Source organism: Watersipora subatra, chromosome 8 (assembly GCF_963576615.1).
Source record: "Watersipora subatra chromosome 8, tzWatSuba1.1, whole genome shotgun sequence".
Lineage (NCBI taxonomy): Eukaryota > Metazoa > Bryozoa > Gymnolaemata > Cheilostomatida > Watersiporidae > Watersipora > Watersipora subatra.
The window spans coordinates 62,567,724-62,587,085 of record NC_088715.1 but is presented as its reverse complement, the minus strand read 5'-3'; the positions used below and the strand labels follow the sequence as shown (position 1 = coordinate 62,587,085).

At 30.0% G+C, this 19,362-nt stretch overlaps 17 non-coding genes across 17 annotated transcripts; all 17 read right to left on the bottom strand.

The window, feature by feature from the left end:
- Positions 1 to 103: 103 nt before the first annotated feature.
- Positions 104 to 176, bottom strand: Trnar-ucg (transfer RNA arginine (anticodon UCG)). Its single transcript has one exon. It is a non-coding gene; the product is annotated as a tRNA-Arg (tRNA).
- A 613-nt stretch (positions 177 to 789) lies between these two features.
- Trnah-aug (transfer RNA histidin (anticodon AUG)) lies at positions 790 to 862 on the bottom strand. Its single transcript has one exon. It is a non-coding gene; the product is annotated as a tRNA-His (tRNA).
- Positions 863 to 1,443: 581 nt separating this feature from the next.
- On the bottom strand, positions 1,444 to 1,516 carry Trnar-ucg (transfer RNA arginine (anticodon UCG)). The gene has a single exon. It is a non-coding gene; the product is annotated as a tRNA-Arg (tRNA).
- Positions 1,517 to 4,183: 2,667 nt separating this feature from the next.
- On the bottom strand, positions 4,184 to 4,256 carry Trnar-ucg (transfer RNA arginine (anticodon UCG)). The gene has a single exon. It is a non-coding gene; the product is annotated as a tRNA-Arg (tRNA).
- A 1,275-nt stretch (positions 4,257 to 5,531) lies between these two features.
- Positions 5,532 to 5,604, bottom strand: Trnar-ucg (transfer RNA arginine (anticodon UCG)). The gene has a single exon. It is a non-coding gene; the product is annotated as a tRNA-Arg (tRNA).
- A 621-nt stretch (positions 5,605 to 6,225) lies between these two features.
- Positions 6,226 to 6,298, bottom strand: Trnar-acg (transfer RNA arginine (anticodon ACG)). Its single transcript has one exon. It is a non-coding gene; the product is annotated as a tRNA-Arg (tRNA).
- A 581-nt stretch (positions 6,299 to 6,879) lies between these two features.
- On the bottom strand, positions 6,880 to 6,952 carry Trnaq-uug (transfer RNA glutamine (anticodon UUG)). Its single transcript has one exon. It is a non-coding gene; the product is annotated as a tRNA-Gln (tRNA).
- A 1,970-nt stretch (positions 6,953 to 8,922) lies between these two features.
- Positions 8,923 to 8,995, bottom strand: Trnah-aug (transfer RNA histidin (anticodon AUG)). Its single transcript has one exon. It is a non-coding gene; the product is annotated as a tRNA-His (tRNA).
- Positions 8,996 to 9,576: 581 nt separating this feature from the next.
- Trnaq-uug (transfer RNA glutamine (anticodon UUG)) lies at positions 9,577 to 9,649 on the bottom strand. Its single transcript has one exon. It is a non-coding gene; the product is annotated as a tRNA-Gln (tRNA).
- A 1,276-nt stretch (positions 9,650 to 10,925) lies between these two features.
- On the bottom strand, positions 10,926 to 10,998 carry Trnar-ucg (transfer RNA arginine (anticodon UCG)). Its single transcript has one exon. It is a non-coding gene; the product is annotated as a tRNA-Arg (tRNA).
- A 613-nt stretch (positions 10,999 to 11,611) lies between these two features.
- On the bottom strand, positions 11,612 to 11,684 carry Trnah-aug (transfer RNA histidin (anticodon AUG)). The gene has a single exon. It is a non-coding gene; the product is annotated as a tRNA-His (tRNA).
- Positions 11,685 to 12,265: 581 nt separating this feature from the next.
- Positions 12,266 to 12,338, bottom strand: Trnar-ucg (transfer RNA arginine (anticodon UCG)). Its single transcript has one exon. It is a non-coding gene; the product is annotated as a tRNA-Arg (tRNA).
- A 2,667-nt stretch (positions 12,339 to 15,005) lies between these two features.
- Trnar-ucg (transfer RNA arginine (anticodon UCG)) lies at positions 15,006 to 15,078 on the bottom strand. The gene has a single exon. It is a non-coding gene; the product is annotated as a tRNA-Arg (tRNA).
- Positions 15,079 to 16,353: 1,275 nt separating this feature from the next.
- Trnar-ucg (transfer RNA arginine (anticodon UCG)) lies at positions 16,354 to 16,426 on the bottom strand. Its single transcript has one exon. It is a non-coding gene; the product is annotated as a tRNA-Arg (tRNA).
- Positions 16,427 to 17,047: 621 nt separating this feature from the next.
- Positions 17,048 to 17,120, bottom strand: Trnar-acg (transfer RNA arginine (anticodon ACG)). Its single transcript has one exon. It is a non-coding gene; the product is annotated as a tRNA-Arg (tRNA).
- Positions 17,121 to 17,701: 581 nt separating this feature from the next.
- Positions 17,702 to 17,774, bottom strand: Trnaq-uug (transfer RNA glutamine (anticodon UUG)). Its single transcript has one exon. It is a non-coding gene; the product is annotated as a tRNA-Gln (tRNA).
- Positions 17,775 to 19,042: 1,268 nt separating this feature from the next.
- Trnar-ucg (transfer RNA arginine (anticodon UCG)) lies at positions 19,043 to 19,115 on the bottom strand. Its single transcript has one exon. It is a non-coding gene; the product is annotated as a tRNA-Arg (tRNA).
- Positions 19,116 to 19,362: the final 247 nt, after the last annotated feature.

Here is a 19,362-nt window from a genome sequence, read left to right as displayed (position 1 = left end):
AGCAGTGGTTTTTCCAGACATGTTGAGCAACAGTAAAGATACACCTACTCAAACTTTCGATCAATTTTATAAAATGATTGAAAAGGTTGTTAAAATGATCTGTTGACTCTGATGGGACTCGAACCCACAATCTTCTGATTCGAAGTCAGACGCCTTATCCATTAGGCCACAGAGCCGGATACACATAACATCATGAGCTTTTATAATCTTGGTCCTAAAAAAAAATTTGAAAACAATCAACAGAACATCATTAGCTAGTAAGCTAAAACACGCAAAGTAAAATACTTTTTTGTAAATTCACCATTCATTTATTTTTGAAGACTTGAAATGCTTTATAACTTCAGAAATAGCAATATTAAAACTATGTCACGCTGATTTTGAAAACACACCAATTAGGTAAACTATATTTTGACATGGATAACTTTTTGTTTATTCAGAGCTAGAAATACTAAATCTAAGACATCCAAAGTTTTGTAAGAATTATTACTTTTTCTCTTCAATACATAACTGGATTACACACTTTTTTCAAAACATTTTTGTTTTTGTTCTGACACGTTCTTAAGATATTTTGCATCTAGAAGCTAACATTTATCTATTATATTAAGTTAAATAATATAACACTCAGTGTGGTTGTTTCGACAGCTGTTAAAACCATACATTTCAATAAATTATTCTATTCCTTTTAATTTAAAGAGTTTAAGTTTTACAATTTGAGCTGTTAAATCTCAAAAATCCATGCGTCGATATCATTATTGTAAGTACTAACTACTCTTTTATCAACACAAAACATGACCTTGATGGGACTTGAAACCACAATCTTCTGATTCATAATCAGACGCCTTATCCATTGGGCCACAAGGCCGGATGCTAAAAACTCTGTATTACTTGTTTGAATTTAACCTTAAACTTATGAAGAATTGTTACAAGATCACCGTTGTTTAACTATAAATCGATAAGTTCTCATCGAACCAGAAAGTGTAATCTTATTTGATTGCAATTAAAACTAAAAGTTTACAAAAAGTACTGAAACTTTCAAGTAGTTCATTAACAAGTTTCTATATGGAAAAGTAATGAAATATTTTGTTTTTTTTAATTTATCGATTTCTTGAATGTAAAACAGCCGAACTCATTTTCTGATTTAAAAGTTATGAGTATACAGTCAGTTTATATTGAATCCACCTAATCAGAGTTTTCTTCGAGTTGCTTTTTCTGCTTGACTTTGTTAAAAACAACATTCGAAAATATAAAGGGTGAGCAACTACTAGTTTTGAATGTTTAAAAAAGTGTTAAATATTTTACTAAAACTAACAAAAGCAGAATTAGCGGTTGGTAGACAGTGGAGCAGTGGTTTTTCCAGACAAGTTGAGCAACAGTAAAGATACACCTACTCAAACTTTCGATCAATTTTATAAAATGATTGAAAAGGTTGTTAAAATCATCTGTTGACTCTGATGGGACTCGAGCCCACAATCTTCTGATTCGAAGTCAGACGCCTTATCCATTAGGCCACAGAGCCGGATACACATAACATTATGAGCTTTTATAATCTCGGTCCTAAAGAAAAAACTTGAAAACAATCAGCACAACCTCATTAGTTAGTAAGCTAAAACACGCAAAGTAAACTACTTTTTTTGTAAATTCACCATTCATTTATTTTCAAAGACTTGAAATGCTTTATAACTTCAGAAATAGCATTATTAAAACTTTGTCACGCTGACCTTGAAAACACACCAAACATGTACAACAATAATTTGACAAGAATAACTTTTTGTTTATTCAGAGCTAGAAATACTAATTGTAAGACCTCCAAAGTTATGTAGAAATTATAACTTTTTTCTATTCAATACATAACTGGATTACATACTTTTTCAAAACTTTTTGGTTTTTGTTCTGACATGTTCTTAAAATAATTTGCATCTACAAGCTTACATTTAACTATCATACTCAGTTAAATAATATGATACTGAATTTAATTGTTTCGACAGCTGTTAAAACCATCCATTTCAATACTTTATTCTAGTCCTTTTAATTTAAAGAGTTTAAGTTTTACAATTTGAGCTGTTAAATCTCAAAAATCCATGTGACGATATCAATATTGTAAGTACTAATTACTCTTTTATCGACACAAAACATGACATATTGACCTTGATGGGGCTCGAAACCACAAACTTCTGATTCGTAGTCAAATGCCTTTTCCATTGGGTCACAAGGCCAGATGCTGAAAATATTGTATTATTGGTTTGAATTTAACCTTAAACTTATGAAGTTTTGTTACAAGATCACTGTGGTTTAACTATAAATCGATAAGTTCTCATCGAACCAAAAAGTGTAATCTTATTTGATTGCAATTAAAACTAAAAGTTTACAAAAAGTACTGAATCTTTCAAATAGTTCATTAACAAGTTTATATATGGAAAACCGATGTAATAAATTTATTTTTTAAATTTATCGATTTTTTTAATTTAAAACAGTCGAACTCATTTCTTTATTCAAAGATTATGAGTATACAATCAGCTTATATTGAATACACCTAGTCAGAGTTTTGCCCGAGTTGCTTTTTCTGCTTGACTTCGTTAAAAACAACATTCGAAAATATAAAGGGTGAGCAACTACTAGTTTTGAATGTTTAAAAACGTGTTAAAAATTTTACTAAAACTAACAAAAGCAGGGTTATTGGTTGGTAGACAGTGGAGCGGTGGTTTTTCCAGGCACGTTGGGCAACAATAACGATATACCTGCTCAACCTTTCGATTAGTTTTTTAAAATGATTGAAAAGGTTGTTAAAATGATGTGTTGATTCTGATGGGACTCGAACCCACAATTTTCTGATTCGAAGTCAGACGCCTTATCCATTAAGCGACAGAGCCGGATACACATAACATCATGAGCTTTTATAATCTTGGTCCTAAAAAAAAATTTGAAAACAATCAACAGAACATCATTAGCTAGTAAGCTAAAACACGCAAAGTAAAATACTTTTTTGTAGATTCACCATTCATTTATTTTCGAAAATTTGAAATGCTTTATAACTTCAGAAATAGCAGTATTAAAACTATGTCACACTGATTTTGAAAACACACCAAATAGGTAAACTATATTTTGACATAGATAACTTTTTGTTTATTCAGAGCTAGAAAAACTAGTTGTAAGACCTCCAAAGTTATGTAGGAGTTATAACTTTTTTCTATTCAAAACATAACTGGATTACATACATTTTCAAAACTGTTTGGTTATGGTTCTGACATGTTCTTAAAATAATTTGCACCTACAAGCTTACATTTATCTATCATACTCGGTTAAATAATATGATACTGAATGTAATTGTTTGGACAGCTGTTAAAACCATCCATTTCAATAATTTATTCTATTTCTTTTAATTTAAAGAGTTTAAGTTTTACAATTTGAGCTGTTAAATCTCAAAAAACCATGCGTCGATATCATTATTGTAAGTACTAACTACTCTTTTATCAACACAAAACATGACGTATTGACCTTGATGGGACTCGAACCCACAATTTTCTGATTCGAAGTCAGACGCCTTATCCATTAAGCGACAGAACCGGATACACATAAAATCATGAGCTTTTATAATGTCGGTCCTAAAGAAAAAACTTGAAAACAATCAACACAACATCATTAGCTAGTAAGCTAAAACACGCAAAGTAAAATACTTCTTTGTAAATTCACCATTCATTTATTTTCGAAGACTTGAAATGCTTTATAACTTCAGAAATAGCAATATTAAAACTATGTCACGCTGATTTTGAAAACACACCAAATAGGTAAACTGTATTTTGACATAGATAACTTTTTGTTTAATCAGAGCTAGAAATACTAAATCTGAGACATCCAAAGTTTTGTAGGAATCATAACTTTTTCTCTTCAATACATCACTGGGTTACACACTTTTTCCAAAACATTTTTGTTTTTGTTCTGACACGTTCTTAAAATAATTTGCATCTAGAAGCTTACATTTATCTATTATATTCGGTTAAATAATATAACACTGGTCGTAATTGTTTCGACAGTTGTTAAAACCATACGTTTCAGTAAATTATTCTATTTCTTTTAATTTGAAATTTTTAAGTTTTACAATTTGAGCTGTTAAATCTAAAAAATCTATGCGTCGATATCATTATTGTAAGTACTAAGTACTCTTTTATCAACACAAAACATGACATATTGACCTTGATGGGACTCGAACCCACAATCTTCTGATTCGAAGTCAGACGCCTTATCCATTAGGCCACAGAACCGGATACACATACAATCATGAGCTTTTATAATGTCGGTCCTAAAAAAAAACTTGAAAACAATCAGCACAACATCATTAGTTAGTAAGCTAAAACACGCAAAGTAAAATACTTTTTTGTAAATTCACCATTCATTTATTTTCGAAGACTTGAAATGCTTCATAACTTCAGAAATAGCAATATTAAAACTATGTGACGCTGATTTTGAAAACACACCAATTAGGTAAACTATATTTTGACATGGATAACTTTTTGTTTATTCAGAGCTAGAAATACTAAATCTAAGACATCCAAAGTTTTGTAGGAATTATTACTTTTTCTCTTCAATACATAACTGGATTACACACTTTTTTCAAAACGTTTTTGTTTTTGTTCTGACACGTTCTTAAGATATTTTGCATCTAGAAGCTTACATTTATCTATTATATTCGGTTAAATAATATAACACTGGTTGTAATTGTTTCGACAGTTGTTAAAACCATCCATTTCAGTAAATTATTCTATTTCTTTTAATTTAAAGAGTTTAAGTTTTACAATTTGAGCTGTTAAATCTCAAAAATTCATGTGACGATATCATTATTGTAAGTACTAATTACTCTTTTATCGACACAAAACATGACATATTGACCTTGATGGGGCTCGAGACCACAAATTTCTGATTCGTAGTCAAATGCCTTTTCCATTGGGTCACAAGGCCAGATGCTGAAAATATTGTATTATTGGTTTGAATTTAACCTTAAACTTATGAAGTTTTGTTACAAGATCACTGTGGTTTAACTATAAAGCGATAAATTCTCATCGAACCAGAAAGTGTAGTCTTATTTGATTGCAATTAAAACTAAAAGTTTACAAAAAGTACTGAAACTTTCAAGTAGTTCATTAACAAGTATATATATGGAAAAGTAATGTAATAACTTGTTTTTTTTACTTTATCGATTTCTCGAATGTAAAACAGCCAAACTAATTTTTTGATTTAAAAATTATGAGTATACAGTCAGTTTATATTGAATCCACCTAATCAGAGTTTTGCCCGAGTTGCTTTTTCTGCTTGACTTCGTTAAAAACAACATTCGAAAATATAAAGGGTGAGCAACTACTAGTTTTGAATGTTTAAAAAAGTGTTAAATATTTTACTAAAACTAACAAAAGCAGGGTTATTGGTTGGTAGACAGTGGAGCAGTGATTTTTCCAGACATGTTGAGCAACAGTGAAGATATACCTACTCAAACTTTCGATCAATTTTATAAAATGATAGAAAAGGTTGTTAAAATGATCTGTTGACTCTGATGGGACTCGAACCCACAATCTTCTGATTCGAAGTCAGACGCCTTATCCATTAGGCCACAGAGCCGGATACACATAACATCATGAGCTTTTATAATCTCGGTCCTAAAAAAAAATTTGAAAACAATCAACACAACATCATTAGTTAGTAAGCTAAAACACGCAAAGGAAAATACTTTTTTGTAAATTCACCATTCATTTATTTTCGAAGACTTGAAATGCTTTATAACTTCAGAAATAGCAATATTAAAACTATGTCACGCTGATTTTGAAAACACACCAATTAGGTAAACTATATTTTGGCATGGATAATTTTTTGTTTATTCAGAGCCAGAAATACTAATTGTAGGACCTCCAAAGTTATGCAGGAATTATAACTTTTTTCTATTCAAAACATAACTGGATTACATAAATTTTCAAAACTGTTTGGTTTTGGTTCTGACATGTTCTTAAAATAATTTGCATCTACAAGCTTACCTTTATCTATCATACTCAGTTAAATAATATGATACTGAATGTAATTGTTTCGACAGCTGTTAAAACCATACATTTCAATAATTTATTCTATTCCTTTTAATTTAAAGAGTTTAAGTTTTACAATTTGAGCTGTTAAATCTCAAAAATCCATGCGTCGATATCATTATTGTAAGTACTAATTATTCTTTTATCAACACAAAACATGACATATTGACCTTGATGGGACTCTAACCCACAATCTTCTGATTCGTAGTCAGACGCCTTATCCATTGGGCCACAAGGCCGGATGCTAAAAACTCTGTATTACTTGTTTGAATTTAACCTTAAACTTATAAAGAATTGTTACAAGATCACCCTTGTTTAACTATAAATCGATAAGTTCTCATCGAACGAAAAAGTGTAATCTTATTTGATTGCAATTAAAACTAAAAGTTTACAAAAAGTACTGAAACTTTCAAGTAGTTCATCAACAAGTTTATATATGGAAAACTGATGTAATAAATTTATTTTCAAAATTTATCGATTTTTTTAATTTAAAACAGCCGAACTCATTTTTTGATTTAAAAATAATGAGTATACAGTCAGTTTATATTGAATCCACTTGATCAGAGTTTTGCCCGAGTTGCTTTTTCTGCTTGACTTCGTTAAAAACAACATTCGAAAATATAAAGGGTGAGCAACTACTAGTTTTGAATGTTTAAAAAAGTGTTAAATATTTTACTAAAACTAACAAAAGCAGGGTTAGCGGTTGGTAGACAGTGGAGCAGTGGTTTTTCCAGACATGTTGAGCAACAGTAAAGATACACCTACTCAAACTTTCGATCAATTTTATAAAATGATTGAAAAGGTTGTTAAAATCATTTGTTGACTCTGATGGGACTCGAACCCACAATCTTCTGATTCAAAGTCAAACGCCTTATCCATTAGGCCACAGAGCCGGATACACATAACATCAAGAGCTTTTATAATCTCAGTCCTAAAAAAAAACTTGAAAACAATCAGCACAACATCATTAGTTAGTAAGCTAAAACACGCAAAGTAAAATACTTTTTTGTAAATTCACCATTCATTTATTTTCAAAGACTTGAAATGCTTTATAACTTCAGAAATAGCATTATTAAAACTTTGTCTCGCTGACCTGAAAAACACACCAAATATGTACAACAATAATTTGACAAGAATAACTTTTTGTTTATTCAGAGCTAGAAATACTAACTGTAGGACCTCCAAAGTTATGTAGGAATTATAACTTTTTTCTATTCAATACATAACTGGATTACATACTTTTTCAAAACTTTTTGGTTTTTGTTCTGACATGTTCTTAACATAATTTGGATCTACAAGCTTACATTTATCTATAATATTCAGTTAAATAATATGATACTGAATGTAATTGTTTCGACGGCTGTTAAAACCATCCATTTCAATAAATTATTCTATTCCTTTTAATTTAAAGAGTTTAAGTTTTACAATTTGAGCTGTTAAATCTCAAAACTCCATGTGACGATATCAATATTGTAAGTACTAATTACTCTTTTATCGACACAAAACATGACATATTGACCTTGATGGGGCTCGAACCCACAAATTTCTGATTCGTAGTCAAATGCCTTTTCCATTGGGTCACAAGGCCAGATGCTGAAAATATTGTATTATTGGTTTGAATTTAACCTTAAACGTATGAAGTTTTGTTACAAGATCACTGTGGTTTAACTATAAATCGATAAGTTCTCATCGAACCAAAAAGTGTAATCTTATTTGATTGCAATTAAAACTAAAAGTTTACAAAAAGTACTGAAACTTTCAAGAAGTTCATTAACAAGTTTATATATGGAAAACTGATGTAATAAATTTATTTTTTAAATTTATCGATTTTTTTAATTTAAAACAGTCGAACTCATTTCTTTATTTAAAGATTATGAGTATACAATCAGTTTATATTGAATACACCAAGTCAGAGTTTTGCCCGAGTTGCATTTTCTGCTTGATTTCGTTAAAAACAACATTCGAAAATATAAAGGGTGAGCAACTACTAGTTTTGAATGTTTAAAAAAGTGTTAAATATTTTACTAAAACTAACAAAAGCAGGGTTATTGGTTGGTAGACAGTGGAGCAGTGATTTTTCCAGACATGTTGAGCAACAGTGAAGATATACCTACTCAAACTTTCGATCAATTTTATAAAATGATAGAAAAGGTTGTTAAAATGATCTGTTGACTCTGATGTGACTCGAACCCACAATCTTCTGATTCAAAGTCAGACGAATTATCCATTAGGCCACAGAGCCGGATACACATAACATCATGAGCTTTTATAATCTCGGTCCTAAAAAAAAATTTGAAAACAATCAACACAACATCATTAGTTAGTAAGCTAAAACACGCAAAGGAAAATACTTTTTTGTAAATTCACCATTCATTTATTTTCGAAGACTTGAAATGCTTTATAACTTCAGAAATAGCAATATTAAAACTATGTCACGCTGATTTTGAAAACACACCAATTAGGTAAACTATATTTTGGCATGGATAATTTTTTGTTTATTCAGAGCCAGAAATACTAATTGTAGGACCTCCAAAGTTATGTAGGAATTATAACTTTTTTCTATTCAAAACATAACTGGATTACATAAATTTTCAAAACTGTTTGGTTTTGGTTCTGACATGTTCTTAAAATAATTTGCATCTACAAGCTTACCTTTATCTATCATACTCAGTTAAATAATATGATACTGAATGTAATTGTTTCGACAGCTGTTAAAACCATACATTTCAATAATTTATTCTATTCCTTTTAATTTAAAGAGTTTAAGTTTTACAATTTGAGCTGTTAAATCTCAAAAATCCATGCGTCGATATCATTATTGTAAGTACTAATTATTCTTTTATCAACACAAAACATGACATATTGACCTTGATGGGACTCTAACCCACAATCTTCCGATTCATAGTCAGACGCCTTATCCATTGGGCCACAAGGCCGGATGCTAAAAACTCTGTATTACTTGTTTGAATTTAACCTTAAACTTATAAAGAATTGTTACAAGATCACCCTTGTTTAACTATAAATCGATAAGTTCTCATCGAACGAAAAAGTGTAATCTTATTTGATTGCAATTAAAACTAAAAGTTTACAAAAAGTACTGAAACTTTCAAGTAGTTCATCAACAAGTTTATATATGGAAAACTGATGTAATAAATTTATTTTCAAAATTTATCGATTTTTTTAATTTAAAACAGCCGAACTCATTTTTTGATTTAAAAATAATGAGTATACAGTCAGTTTATATTGAATCCACTTGATCAGAGTTTTGCCCGAGTTGCTTTTTCTGCTTGACTTCGTTAAAAACAACATTCGAAAATATAAAGGGTGAGCAACTACTAGTTTTGAATGTTTATAAAAGTGTTAAATATTTTACTAAAACTAACAAAAGCAGGGTTATTGGTTGGTAGACAGTGGAGCAGTGGTTTTTCCAGACATGTTGAGCAACAGTAAAGATACACCTACTCAAACTTTCGATCAATTTTATAAAATGATTGAAAAGGTTGTTAAAATCATTTGTTGACTCTGATGGGACTCGAACCCACAATCTTCTGATTCAAAGTCAAACGCCTTATCCATTAGGCTACAGAGCCGGATACACATAACATCAAGAGCTTTTATAATCTCAGTCCTAAAAAAAAACTTGAAAACAATCAGCACAACATCATTAGTTAGTAAGCTAAAACACGCAAAGTAAAATACTTTTTTGTAAATTCACCATTCATTTATTTTCAAAGACTTGAAATGCTTTATAACTTCAGAAATAGCATTATTAAAACTTTGTCTCGCTGACCTGAAAAACACACCAAATATGTACAACAATAATTTGACAAGAATAACTTTTTGTTTATTCAGAGCTAGAAATACTAACTGTAGGACCTCCAAAGTTATGTAGGAATTATAACTTTTTTCTATTCAATACATAACTGGATTACATACTTTTTCAAAACTTTTTGGTTTTTGTTCTGACATGTTCTTAACATAATTTGGATCTACAAGCTTACATTTATCTATAATATTCAGTTAAATAATATGATACTGAATGTAATTGTTTCGACGGCTGTTAAAACCATCCATTTCAATAAATTATTCTATTCCTTTTAATTTAAAGAGTTTAAGTTTTACAATTTGAGCTGTTAAATCTCAAAAATCCATGTGACGATATCAATATTGTAAGTACTAATTACTCTTTTATCGACACAAAACATGACATATTGACCTTGATGGGGCTCGAACCCACAAATTTCTGATTCGTAGTCAAATGCCTTTTCCATTGGGTCACAAGGCCAGATGCTGAAAATATTGTATTATTGGTTTGAATTTAACCTTAAACTTATGAAGTTTTGTTACAAGATCACTGTGGTTTAACTATAAATCGATAAGTTCTCATCGAACCAAAAAGTGTAATCTTATTTGATTGCAATTAAAACTTAAAGTTTACAAAAAGTACTGAAACTTTCAAGAAGTTCATTAACAAGTTTATATATGGAAAACTGATGTAATAAATTTATTTTTTAAATTTATCGATTTTTTTAATTTAAAACAGTCGAACTCATTTCTTTATTTAAAGATTATGAGTATACAATCAGTTTATATTGAATACACCAAGTCAGAGTTTTGCCCGAGTTGCATTTTCTGCTTGACTTCGTTAAAAACAACATTCGAAAATATAAAGGGTGAGCAACTACTAGTTTTGAATGTTTAAAAAAGTGTTAAATATTTTACTAAAACTAACAAAAGCAGGGTTATTGGTTGGTAGACAGTGGAGCAGTGGTTTTTCCAGACATGTTGAGCAACAGTAAAGATACACCTACTCAAACTTTCGATCAATTTTATAAAATGATTGAAAAGGTTGTTAAAATGATCTGTTGACTCTGATGGGACTCGAACCCACAATCTTCTGATTCGAAGTCAGACGCCTTATCCATTAGGCCACAGAGCCGGATACACATAACATCATGAGCTTTTATAATCTTGGTCCTAAAAAAAAATTTGAAAACAATCAACAGAACATCATTAGCTAGTAAGCTAAAACACGCAAAGTAAAATACTTTTTTGTAAATTCACCATTCATTTATTTTTGAAGACTTGAAATGCTTTATAACTTCAGAAATAGCAATATTAAAACTATGTCACGCTGATTTTGAAAACACACCAATTAGGTAAACTATATTTTGACATGGATAACTTTTTGTTTATTCAGAGCTAGAAATACTAAATCTAAGACATCCAAAGTTTTGTAAGAATTATTACTTTTTCTCTTCAATACATAACTGGATTACACACTTTTTTCAAAACATTTTTGTTTTTGTTCTGACACGTTCTTAAGATATTTTGCATCTAGAAGCTAACATTTATCTATTATATTAAGTTAAATAATATAACACTCAGTGTGGTTGTTTCGACAGCTGTTAAAACCATACATTTCAATAAATTATTCTATTCCTTTTAATTTAAAGAGTTTAAGTTTTACAATTTGAGCTGTTAAATCTCAAAAATCCATGCGTCGATATCATTATTGTAAGTACTAACTACTCTTTTATCAACACAAAACATGACCTTGATGGGACTTGAAACCACAATCTTCTGATTCATAATCAGACGCCTTATCCATTGGGCCACAAGGCCGGATGCTAAAAACTCTGTATTACTTGTTTGAATTTAACCTTAAACTTATGAAGAATTGTTACAAGATCACCGTTGTTTAACTATAAATCGATAAGTTCTCATCGAACCAGAAAGTGTAATCTTATTTGATTGCAATTAAAACTAAAAGTTTACAAAAAGTACTGAAACTTTCAAGTAGTTCATTAACAAGTTTCTATATGGAAAAGTAATGAAATATTTTGTTTTTTTTAATTTATCGATTTCTTGAATGTAAAACAGCCGAACTCATTTTCTGATTTAAAAGTTATGAGTATACAGTCAGTTTATATTGAATCCACCTAATCAGAGTTTTCTTCGAGTTGCTTTTTCTGCTTGACTTTGTTAAAAACAACATTCGAAAATATAAAGGGTGAGCAACTACTAGTTTTGAATGTTTAAAAAAGTGTTAAATATTTTACTAAAACTAACAAAAGCAGAATTAGCGGTTGGTAGACAGTGGAGCAGTGGTTTTTCCAGACAAGTTGAGCAACAGTAAAGATACACCTACTCAAACTTTCGATCAATTTTATAAAATGATTGAAAAGGTTGTTAAAATCATCTGTTGACTCTGATGGGACTCGAGCCCACAATCTTCTGATTCGAAGTCAGACGCCTTATCCATTAGGCCACAGAGCCGGATACACATAACATTATGAGCTTTTATAATCTCGGTCCTAAAGAAAAAACTTGAAAACAATCAGCACAACCTCATTAGTTAGTAAGCTAAAACACGCAAAGTAAACTACTTTTTTTGTAAATTCACCATTCATTTATTTTCAAAGACTTGAAATGCTTTATAACTTCAGAAATAGCATTATTAAAACTTTGTCACGCTGACCTTGAAAACACACCAAACATGTACAACAATAATTTGACAAGAATAACTTTTTGTTTATTCAGAGCTAGAAATACTAATTGTAAGACCTCCAAAGTTATGTAGAAATTATAACTTTTTTCTATTCAATACATAACTGGATTACATACTTTTTCAAAACTTTTTGGTTTTTGTTCTGACATGTTCTTAAAATAATTTGCATCTACAAGCTTACATTTAACTATCATACTCAGTTAAATAATATGATACTGAATTTAATTGTTTCGACAGCTGTTAAAACCATCCATTTCAATACTTTATTCTAGTCCTTTTAATTTAAAGAGTTTAAGTTTTACAATTTGAGCTGTTAAATCTCAAAAATCCATGTGACGATATCAATATTGTAAGTACTAATTACTCTTTTATCGACACAAAACATGACATATTGACCTTGATGGGGCTCGAAACCACAAACTTCTGATTCGTAGTCAAATGCCTTTTCCATTGGGTCACAAGGCCAGATGCTGAAAATATTGTATTATTGGTTTGAATTTAACCTTAAACTTATGAAGTTTTGTTACAAGATCACTGTGGTTTAACTATAAATCGATAAGTTCTCATCGAACCAAAAAGTGTAATCTTATTTGATTGCAATTAAAACTAAAAGTTTACAAAAAGTACTGAATCTTTCAAATAGTTCATTAACAAGTTTATATATGGAAAACCGATGTAATAAATTTATTTTTTAAATTTATCGATTTTTTTAATTTAAAACAGTCGAACTCATTTCTTTATTCAAAGATTATGAGTATACAATCAGCTTATATTGAATACACCTAGTCAGAGTTTTGCCCGAGTTGCTTTTTCTGCTTGACTTCGTTAAAAACAACATTCGAAAATATAAAGGGTGAGCAACTACTAGTTTTGAATGTTTAAAAACGTGTTAAAAATTTTACTAAAACTAACAAAAGCAGGGTTATTGGTTGGTAGACAGTGGAGCGGTGGTTTTTCCAGGCACGTTGGGCAACAATAACGATATACCTGCTCAACCTTTCGATTAGTTTTTTAAAATGATTGAAAAGGTTGTTAAAATGATGTGTTGATTCTGATGGGACTCGAACCCACAATTTTCTGATTCGAAGTCAGACGCCTTATCCATTAAGCGACAGAGCCGGATACACATAACATCATGAGCTTTTATAATCTTGGTCCTAAAAAAAAATTTGAAAACAATCAACAGAACATCATTAGCTAGTAAGCTAAAACACGCAAAGTAAAATACTTTTTTGTAGATTCACCATTCATTTATTTTCGAAAATTTGAAATGCTTTATAACTTCAGAAATAGCAGTATTAAAACTATGTCACACTGATTTTGAAAACACACCAAATAGGTAAACTATATTTTGACATAGATAACTTTTTGTTTATTCAGAGCTAGAAAAACTAGTTGTAAGACCTCCAAAGTTATGTAGGAGTTATAACTTTTTTCTATTCAAAACATAACTGGATTACATACATTTTCAAAACTGTTTGGTTATGGTTCTGACATGTTCTTAAAATAATTTGCACCTACAAGCTTACATTTATCTATCATACTCGGTTAAATAATATGATACTGAATGTAATTGTTTGGACAGCTGTTAAAACCATCCATTTCAATAATTTATTCTATTTCTTTTAATTTAAAGAGTTTAAGTTTTACAATTTGAGCTGTTAAATCTCAAAAAACCATGCGTCGATATCATTATTGTAAGTACTAACTACTCTTTTATCAACACAAAACATGACGTATTGACCTTGATGGGACTCGAACCCACAATTTTCTGATTCGAAGTCAGACGCCTTATCCATTAAGCGACAGAACCGGATACACATAAAATCATGAGCTTTTATAATGTCGGTCCTAAAGAAAAAACTTGAAAACAATCAACACAACATCATTAGCTAGTAAGCTAAAACACGCAAAGTAAAATACTTCTTTGTAAATTCACCATTCATTTATTTTCGAAGACTTGAAATGCTTTATAACTTCAGAAATAGCAATATTAAAACTATGTCACGCTGATTTTGAAAACACACCAAATAGGTAAACTGTATTTTGACATAGATAACTTTTTGTTTAATCAGAGCTAGAAATACTAAATCTGAGACATCCAAAGTTTTGTAGGAATCATAACTTTTTCTCTTCAATACATCACTGGGTTACACACTTTTTCCAAAACATTTTTGTTTTTGTTCTGACACGTTCTTAAAATAATTTGCATCTAGAAGCTTACATTTATCTATTATATTCGGTTAAATAATATAACACTGGTCGTAATTGTTTCGACAGTTGTTAAAACCATACGTTTCAGTAAATTATTCTATTTCTTTTAATTTGAAATTTTTAAGTTTTACAATTTGAGCTGTTAAATCTAAAAAATCTATGCGTCGATATCATTATTGTAAGTACTAAGTACTCTTTTATCAACACAAAACATGACATATTGACCTTGATGGGACTCGAACCCACAATCTTCTGATTCGAAGTCAGACGCCTTATCCATTAGGCCACAGAACCGGATACACATACAATCATGAGCTTTTATAATGTCGGTCCTAAAAAAAAACTTGAAAACAATCAGCACAACATCATTAGTTAGTAAGCTAAAACACGCAAAGTAAAATACTTTTTTGTAAATTCACCATTCATTTATTTTCGAAGACTTGAAATGCTTCATAACTTCAGAAATAGCAATATTAAAACTATGTGACGCTGATTTTGAAAACACACCAATTAGGTAAACTATATTTTGACATGGATAACTTTTTGTTTATTCAGAGCTAGAAATACTAAATCTAAGACATCCAAAGTTTTGTAGGAATTATTACTTTTTCTCTTCAATACATAACTGGATTACACACTTTTTTCAAAACGTTTTTGTTTTTGTTCTGACACGTTCTTAAGATATTTTGCATCTAGAAGCTTACATTTATCTATTATATTCGGTTAAATAATATAACACTGGTTGTAATTGTTTCGACAGTTGTTAAAACCATCCATTTCAGTAAATTATTCTATTTCTTTTAATTTAAAGAGTTTAAGTTTTACAATTTGAGCTGTTAAATCTCAAAAATTCATGTGACGATATCATTATTGTAAGTACTAATTACTCTTTTATCGACACAAAACATGACATATTGACCTTGATGGGGCTCGAGACCACAAATTTCTGATTCGTAGTCAAATGCCTTTTCCATTGGGTCACAAGGCCAGATGCTGAAAATATTGTATTATTGGTTTGAATTTAACCTTAAACTTATGAAGTTTTGTTACAAGATCACTGTGGTTTAACTATAAAGCGATAAATTCTCATCGAACCAGAAAGTGTAGTCTTATTTGATTGCAATTAAAACTAAAAGTTTACAAAAAGTACTGAAACTTTCAAGTAGTTCATTAACAAGTATATATATGGAAAAGTAATGTAATAACTTGTTTTTTTTACTTTATCGATTTCTCGAATGTAAAACAGCCAAACTAATTTTTTGATTTAAAAATTATGAGTATACAGTCAGTTTATATTGAATCCACCTAATCAGAGTTTTGCCCGAGTTGCTTTTTCTGCTTGACTTCGTTAAAAACAACATTCGAAAATATAAAGGGTGAGCAACTACTAGTTTTGAATGTTTAAAAAAGTGTTAAATATTTTACTAAAACTAACAAAAGCAGGGTTATTGGTTGGTAGACAGTGGAGCAGTGATTTTTCCAGACATGTTGAGCAACAGTGAAGATATACCTACTCAAACTTTCGATCAATTTTATAAAATGATAGAAAAGGTTGTTAAAATGATCTGTTGACTCTGATGGGACTCGAACCCACAATCTTCTGATTCGAAGTCAGACGCCTTATCCATTAGGCCACAGAGCCGGATACACATAACATCATGAGCTTTTATAATCTCGGTCCTAAAAAAAAATTTGAAAACAATCAACACAACATCATTAGTTAGTAAGCTAAAACACGCAAAGGAAAATACTTTTTTGTAAATTCACCATTCATTTATTTTCGAAGACTTGAAATGCTTTATAACTTCAGAAATAGCAATATTAAAACTATGTCACGCTGATTTTGAAAACACACCAATTAGGTAAACTATATTTTGGCATGGATAATTTTTTGTTTATTCAGAGCCAGAAATACTAATTGTAGGACCTCCAAAGTTATGCAGGAATTATAACTTTTTTCTATTCAAAACATAACTGGATTACATAAATTTTCAAAACTGTTTGGTTTTGGTTCTGACATGTTCTTAAAATAATTTGCATCTACAAGCTTACCTTTATCTATCATACTCAGTTAAATAATATGATACTGAATGTAATTGTTTCGACAGCTGTTAAAACCATACATTTCAATAATTTATTCTATTCCTTTTAATTTAAAGAGTTTAAGTTTTACAATTTGAGCTGTTAAATCTCAAAAATCCATGCATCGATATCATTATTGTAAGTACTAATTATTCTTTTATCAACACAAAACATGACATATTGACCTTGATGGGACTCTAACCCACAATCTTCTGATTCGTAGTCAGACGCCTTATCCATTGGGCCACAAGGCCGGATGCTAAAAACTCTGTATTACTTGTTTGAATTTAACCTTAAACTTATAAAGAATTGTTACAAGATCACCCTTGTTTAACTATAAATCGATAAGTTCTCATCGAACGAAAAAGTGTAATCTTATTTGATTGCAATTAAAACTAAAAGTTTACAAAAAGTACTGAAACTTTCAAGTAGTTCATCAACAAGTTTATATATGGAAAACTGATGTAATAAATTTATTTTCAAAATTTATCGATTTTTTTAATTTAAAACAGCCGAACTCATTTTTTGATTTAAAAATAATGAGTATACAGTCAGTTTATATTGAATCCACTTGATCAGAGTTTTGCCCGAGTTGCTTTTTCTGCTTGACTTCGTTAAAAACAACATTCGAAAATATAAAGGGTGAGCAACTACTAGTTTTGAATGTTTAAAAAAGTGTTAAATATTTTACTAAAACTAACAAAAGCAGGGTTAGCGGTTGGTAGACAGTGGAGCAGTGGTTTTTCCAGACATGTTGCGCAACAATAAAAATATACCTACTCAACCTTTCGATCAGTTTTTTAAAATGATTGAAAAGGTTGTTAAAATCATTTGTTGACTCTGATGGGACTCGAACCCACAATCTTCTGATTCAAAGTCAAACGCCTTATCCATTAGGCCACAGAACCCGGATACACATAACATCAAGAGCTTTTATAATCTCAGTCCTAAAAAAAAACTTGAAAACAATCAGCACAACATCATTAGTTAGTAAGCTAAAACACGCAAAGTAAAATACTTTTTTGTAAATTCACCATTCATTTATTTTCAAAGACTTGAAATGCTTTATAACTTCAGAAATAGCATTATTAAAACTTTGTCTCGCTGACCTGAAAAACACACCAAATATGTACAACAATAATTTGACAAGAATAACTTTTTGTTTATTCAGAGCTAGAAATACTAACTGTAGGACCTCCAAAGTTATGTAGGAATTATAACTTTTTTCTATTCAATACATAACTGGATTACATACTTTTTCAAAACTTTTTGGTTTTTGTTCTGACATGTTCTTAACATAATTTGGATCTACAAGCTTACATTTATCTATAATATTCAGTTAAATAATATGATACTGAATGTAATTGTTTCGACGGCTGTTAAAACCATCCATTTCAATAAATTATTCTATTCCTTTTAATTTAAAGAGTTTAAGTTTTACAATTTGAGCTGTTAAATCTCAAAAATCCATGTGACGATATCAATATTGTAAGTACTAATTACTCTTTTATCGACACAAAACATGACATATTGACCTTGATGGGGCTCGAACCCACAAATTTCTGATTCGTAGTCAAATGCCTTTTCCATTGGGTCACAAGGCCAGATGCTGAAAATATTGTATTATTGGTTTGAATTTAACCTTAAACTTATGAAGTTTTGTTACAAGATCACTGTGGTTTAACTATAAATCGATAAGTTCTCATCGAACCAAAAAGTGTAATCTTATTTGATTGCAATTAAAACTAAAAGTTTACAAAAAGTACTGAAACTTTCAAGAAGTTCATTAACAAGTTTATATATGGAAAACTGATGTAATAAATTTATTTTTTAAATTTATCGATTTTTTTAATTTAAAACAGTCGTTCTCATTTCTTTATTTAAAGATTATGAGTATACAATCAGTTTATATTGAATACACCAAGTCAGAGTTTTGCCCGAGTTGCATTTTCTGCTTGACTTCGTTAAAAACAACATTCGAAAATATAAAGGGTGAGCAACTACTAGTTTTGAATGTTTAAAAAAGTGTTAAATATTTTACTAAAACTAACAAAAGCAGGGTTATTGGTTGGTAGACAGTGGAGCAGTGGTTTTTCCAGACATGTTGAGCAACAGTAAAGATACACCTACTCAAACTTTCGATCAATTTTATAAAATGATTGTTAAAATGATCTGTTGACTCTGATGGGACTCGAACCCACAATCTTCTGATTCGAAGTCAGACACCTTATCCATTAGGCCACAGAGCCGGATACACATAACATCATGAGCTTTTATAATGTCGGTCCTAAAAAAAAATTTGAAAACAATCAACAGAACATCATTAGTTAGTAAGCTAAAACACGCAAAGTAAAATACTTTTTTGTAAATTCACCATTCATTTATTTTCGAAGACTTGAAATGCTTCATAACTTCAGAAATAGCAATATTAAAACTATGTGACGCTGATTTTGAAAACACACCAATTAGGTAAACTATATTTTGACATGGATAACT